The 6,000-nt window shown below is 51.3% G+C and overlaps 1 protein-coding gene across 2 annotated transcripts in view; it reads right to left on the reverse strand.

The window, feature by feature from the left end:
• Positions 1-665, reverse strand: part of LOC140467963 (C-type lectin domain family 10 member A-like) — an 88,679-nt gene extending 88,014 nt beyond the window's left edge. Inside the window, exon 1 of one of the 2 annotated variants that reach the window (XM_072564057.1) lies at positions 261-665. The gene's annotated coding sequence lies outside the window, so the exon portion shown is untranslated. The remainder of the gene's footprint in view (positions 1-260) is intronic. The other variant, XM_072564056.1, reaches the window with a different exon arrangement.
• Positions 666-6,000: the final 5,335 nt, after the last annotated feature.

Consider the following 6,000-nt stretch of genomic DNA (forward strand, 5'->3'; position numbering starts at 1 on the left):
TTCTCAGATGCTAGCTGATGTAAACTGTAGCAGATTTTCTAGCATTACCTCATACTGCTAATATAAATGCTATTGTATAATCAGGAAGCCATAAAATATCTTTTAATGTTCCCTCTTTGGCACCCCACTACCCCTGATGAAAGCATGCTTAAAGACTCCTGTCTCAATGAAGGACTTTTGAAATGCATTGACAATTTACTGCAATCTTTTGAAAAACTTTGCATTGTTGTAAGTTTTGTATGAAATGATCTTATACTTACAGATTTACCCTGGTGTGTGAGGGTTGCCACACCAAAGAGTTTTCCAATAGGTCCCAAGTCACTTTCTCCTTCTCTCTCTCTCTCTCGTCTGAATTAACAGGAGCTAGTCAGATTGGAAAGTTCTTCAGGCAATTATTACTTTTTCACACATGAGCATGTTCTGTTCAACCATTAACAATGCATTTCATACAAGCTTGTTCCGATCTGTCTGTCAGTCCACACTGAATCACCAAGCCCCGTTCCTCCTTTGTTTCCCACTTTCTGCCTCTGCCACACCCACTGAGCATTTCCCCGCCTGTTGTACAGTCCCACTACTTCGCACCAACTTAATAAATCCTTGGAGTTTTTGACAACTCCTGCTAGCTGTTACTGGCTCAGCTTTCCAGTTTTCATGAGCAACTTTGGAAGCAGAACTGGATTCTTTCACAGTCACAATTTACCTTGAGTCTGCATTCAGCCTCTCCCTTCACAGCAACTGCAATGTCTGCCATCGCAGACCCCAGTGACTCACAGAAGTTAATTTGATAGCTCCTCTGCAACTCACAACTGCTACTGTCAAGACAGCACTGTCATGGATCACCACCAGACAAATTTCGCTTTTGGTCCTAAGCTACAAGTTTAGAATATAAAGCTATTCTAAGTGATGGTGACCATGTAACCACTAGCAATTGTTGTAAAATCTCAGTTTGTTTACTAATGTTCATTAGGAAATCCGTTGCTCCCGTGCGGTTTCCTCTACATTGGGGAGACTGGACGCCTCCTAGCAGAGCACTTTAGGGAACATCTCTGGGACACCTGCACCAATCAACCAAACCGCCCTGTGGCCCAACGTTTCAACTCCCCCTCCCACTCTGCTGAGGACATGGAGGTCCTGGTCCTCCTTCACTGCCGCTCCCTCACCACCAGACGCTTGGAGGAAGAACGCCTCATCTTCCGCCTCGGAACGCTTCAACCCCGGGCATCAATGTGGACTTCAACAGTTTCCTCATTTCCCCTTCCCCCACCTCACTGCAGTTCCTAACTTCCAGCTCAACACTGTCCCCAAGACTTGTCCTACCTGCCTATATTTTTTTCTACCTATCCACTCTACCCTCCTCTCTGACCTATCACCTTCATCCCTTCCCTCACTCACCTATTGCACTCCATGCTACTTTCTCCCCACCCCCACCCTCCTCTAGCTTGTCTCTCCACCCTTCAGGCTCTCTGCCTTTATTCCTGATTTTGCCAGAAATGTCGATTTGACTGCTCCTTGGATGCCGCCTGGACTCCTGTGCTCTTCCAGCACCACTAATCCGGGAAATCTCCCAGTCTGGCCTACATGTGACTCCAGTAATTTTGGTTGGCTCATAACTGCCCTCTCAGATAGCCTACCAGGCCAATCAATTCAAGGGAAATTAGATACATCAAATCTAGCAGCAGGAATACGTCTTCTGGGCTATGCCTTGACATATCAGCTCACTCCTCCCTCTCCCTACCGACCAGCTCACTCCTCCCTCTCCCTACCGACCAGCTCATTAGGCCATTCAACTCTTCAAGCCTACTTTGCTAATCAATAGCATCATGACTCATTTTTCTCAATGACATACATCCACTTTCACCACATAGCATTTGATGCCTTTAAAATTAAAAAAAAATCTTTCTCAAGTGACTTGGCCATCATAGCCTTCTATGGTAGCGAATAAGAGCTGAAAAAGCGCAGCAGGTCAGGCAGCATCCAAGGAGCAGGAAAATCGACGTTTCGGGCATGAGCCCTTCTTCAGGCTCATGCCCAAAATGTCAATTCTCCTGCTCCTTGGATGCTGCCTGACCTGCTACACTTTTCCAGCAACACTTTTTCAGCTCTGATCTCCAGCATCTGCAGTCCTCACTTTCTCCTCTGATAGAGAGTACACAGGTTCACTACTCCCTGAGTGATGTTTTCGCATCCCAATCCTTCCCTGGTTCTAGATCTCTCAACCTTGAAAAAACGCCTCCCTACATCTAGTCTATCAAGTCCGGTTAGAATTTTACACGTTTCAATCAGATCCCCTTTCACCCTTTTAAAAGTTAGTGCAAAAAGGCACAGCCGAACCAATCTATCCTCATAGGACAGTCCTACCATTCCTGGGATCAGCTTTGTGAACGTCTGCTACACTCCCTCTTAAGGTTGGGCAACAAATGTTGACCTTGTCAGCGATGCCCTCATAACAGATACACTAAAAAAACCTCCCTCCCTGACAAGGAAGAAGGTATCCCATCACCTTCTCAAGGTAACTGGGAATGGGCCTTTCCAGAGATGTCCATATCCTGAGATTAAATTAAAAGGAACAGGGTAACTTCAGAAATAATGTTAAATTCTGGAATTAGTTGAACTGCACACAGCCAGATGTGACACTAAGGATGCATGTTTTCTTCTAAGTTCTAAAGTGCACAAAGAATCCACCAATCGAGTGTTCAGGGCTTCCAGTTCTCACACCCAGCAGTTCCCTTTTCCCAGTGATAAACAGCATCTCCTCTTACCTGGGAATGCACAGAGAACGATTCAGAATCAGAAGGTTTATCTGTGAATCTTGCACGGCTATAGAGAACGTTCCAGAATCAGGGGTGGCAGGCGGGTGAGTGGTGGTGGTGAGGTTAGTGAGTAGGTGGGTGAGTGGCTGAGGTGAATGACCAGTTGAGTGAGAAGGTGAGGTGACTGTGTGGGGAAGTGAGGGTGAGTGAGAGGGTGAGGTGACTGTGTGGGGAAGTGAGAGGGTGAGGTGACTGTGTGGGGAGGTGAGAGGATGCGTGAGAGGGTGAGTGTGTGGGGAAGTGAGAGGGTGAGTGAGAGGGGGAGGTGAGTGCGTGGGGAAGTGAGAGGGTGAGGTGAGTGTGTGGGGAAGTGAGAGAGTGAGGTGAGTGTGTGGGGAAGTGAGAGGGTGAGGTGAGTGTGTGGGGAAGTGAGAGGGTGAGTGAGAGGGTGAGGTGAGTGTGTGGGGGAGTGAGAGGGTGAGGTGAGTGTGTGGGGAAGTGAGAGGGTGAGTGAGAGGGTGAGGTGAGTGCGTGGGGAAGTGAGAGGGTGAGGTGAGTGTGTGGGGAGGTGAGAGAGTGAGGTGACTGTGTGGGGAGGTGAGAGAGTGAGTGAGAGGGTGAGGTGAGTGTGTGGGGGAGTGAGAGGGTGAGTGAGAGGGTCAGGTGACTGTGTGGAGAAGTGAGAGGGTGAGTGAGAGGGTGAGGTGAGTGTGTGGGGAAGTGAGAGAGTGAATGAGAGGGTGAGGTGAGTGTGTGGGAAAGAGAGGTTGAGGTGAGTGTGTGGGGAAGTGAGAGAGTGAATGAAAGGGTGAGGTGAGTGTGTGGGGAAGTGAGAGGGTGAGGTGAGTGTGTGGGGAAGTGAGAGAGTGAATGAGAGGGTGAGGTGAGTGTGTGGGGAAGTGAGAGGGTGAGGTGAGTGTGTGGGGAAGTGAGAGAGTGAGTGAGAGGGTGAGGTGACTGTGTGGGAAAGTGAGAGGTTGAGGTGAGTGTGTGGGGAAGTGAGAGAGTGAGTGAGAGGGTGAGGTGACTGTGTGGGAAAGTGAGAGGTTGAGGTGAGTGTGTGGGGAAGTGAGAGAGTGAGTGAGAGGGTGAGGTGAGTGTGTGGGGAAGTGAGAGGGTGAGGTGAGTGTGTGGGGAAGTGAGAGGGTGAGGTGAGTGTGTGGGGAAGTGAGAGAGTGAGGTGAGTGTGTGGGGAAGTGAGAGAGTGAGGTGAGTGTGTGGGGAAGTGAGAGGGTGAGGTGAGTGTGTGTGGAAGTGAGAGGGTGAGGTGAGTGTGTGGGGAAGTGAGAGAGTGAGGTGAGTGTGTGGGGAAGTGAGAGGGTGAGGTGAGTGTGTGGGGAAGTGAGAGAGTGAGGTGAGTGTGTGGGGAAGTGAGAGGGTGAGTGAGAGGGTGAGGTGAGTGTGTGGGAAAGTGAGAGGTTGAGGTGAGTGTGTGGGGAAGTGAGAGAGTGAGTGAGAGGGTGAGGTGAGTGTGTGGGGAAGTGAGAGGGTGAGGTGAGTGTGTGGGGAAGTGAGAGAGTGAGGTGAGTGTGTGGGGAAGTGAGAGGGTGAGGTGAGTGTGTGGGGAAGTGAGAGGGTGAGGTGAGTGTGCGGGGAAGTGAGAGGGTGAGTGAGAGGGTGAAGTGACTGTGTGGGGAAGGGAGAGAGTGAGTGAGAGGGTGAAGTGACTGTGTGGGGAAGGGAGAGGGTGAGTGAGAGGGTGAGGTGAGTGTGTGGGGACATGAGAGAGTCAGTGAGAGGGTGAGGTGAGTGTGTGGGGGAGTGAGAGGGTGAGGTGAGTGTGTAGGGAAGTGAGAGAGTGAGTGAGAGGGTGAGGTGACTGTCTGGGGAAGTGAGAGGGTGAGTGAGAGGGCAAGGTGACTGTCTGGGGAAGTGAGAGGGTGAGTGAGAGGGTGAGGTGACTGTCTGGGGAAGTGAGAGAGTGAGTGAGAGGGTGAAGTGACTGTGTGGGGAAGTGAGAGGGTGAGTGAGAGGGTGAGGTGACTGTCTGGGGAAGTGAGAGGGTGAGTGAGAGGGTGAGGTGACTGTCTGGGGAAGTGAGAGAGTGAGTGAGAGGGTGAAGTGACTGTGTGGGGAAGTGAGAGAGTGAGTGAGAGGTTGAGGTGAGTGTGTGGGGAAGTGAGAGAGTGAGTGAGAGGGTGAGGTGACTGTGTGGGAAAGTGAGAGGTTGAGGTGAGTGTGTGGGGAAGTGAGAGAGTGAATGAGAGGGTGAGGTGAGTGTGTGGGGAAGTGAGAGGGTGAGGTGAGTGTGTGGGGAAGTGAGAGGGTGAGGTGAGTGTGTGGGGAAGTGAGAGAGTGAGTGAGAGGGTGAAGTGAGTGTGTGGGAAAGGGAGAGGGTGAGTGAGAGGGTGAGGTGACTGTGTGGGGAAGTGAGAGAGTGAGTGAGAGGTTGAGGTGAGTGTGTGGGAAAGGGAGAGGTTGAGGTGAGTGTGTGGGGAAGTGAGAGAGTGAGTGAGAGGGTGAGGTGAGTATGTGGGGACATGAGAGAGTGAGGTGAGTGTGTAGGGAAGTGAGAGGGTGAGTGAGAGGGTGAGGTGAGTGTGTGGGAAAGGGAGAGGTTGAGGTGAGTGTGTGGGGAAGTGAGAGAGTGAGTGAGAGGGTGAGGTGAGTATGTGGGGACATGAGAGAGTGAGGTGAGTGTGTAGGGAAGTGAGAGGGTGAGTGAGAGGTTGAGGTGAGTGTGTGGGGGAGTGAGAGGGTGAGTGAGAGGGTGAAGTGAGTGTGTGGGAAAGGGAGAGGTTGAGGTGAGTGTGTGGGGGAGTGAGAGGGTGAGTGAGAGGGTGAGGTGAGTATGTGGGGACATGAGAGAGTGAGGTGAGTGTGTGGGAAAGTGAGAGAGTGAGGTGAGTGTGTGGGGAAGTGAGAGAGTGAGTGAGAGGGTGAGGTGAGTGTGTGGGGAAGTGAGAGGGTGAGGTGACTGTGTGGGGAAGTGAGAGAGTGAGTGAGAGGGTGAGGTGACTGTCTGGGGAAGTGAGAGAGTGAGTGAGAGGGTGAAGTGACTGTGTGGGGAAGTGAGAGGGTGAGGTGACTGTCTGGGGAAGTGAGAGGGTGAGTGAGAGGGTGAGGTGACTGTCTGGGGAAGTGAGAGAGTGAGTGAGAGGGTGAAGTGACTGTGTGGGGAAGTGAGAGAGTGAGTGAGAGGTTGAGGTGAGTGTGTGGGGAAGTGAGAGAGTGAGTGAGAGGGTGAGGTGACTGTGTGGGAAAGTGAGAGGTTGAGGTGAGTGTGTGGGGAAGTGAGAGAGTGAGTGAG

This window comes from Chiloscyllium punctatum, chromosome 46, assembly GCF_047496795.1.
Source record: "Chiloscyllium punctatum isolate Juve2018m chromosome 46, sChiPun1.3, whole genome shotgun sequence".
Classification (NCBI taxonomy): domain Eukaryota; kingdom Metazoa; phylum Chordata; class Chondrichthyes; order Orectolobiformes; family Hemiscylliidae; genus Chiloscyllium; species Chiloscyllium punctatum.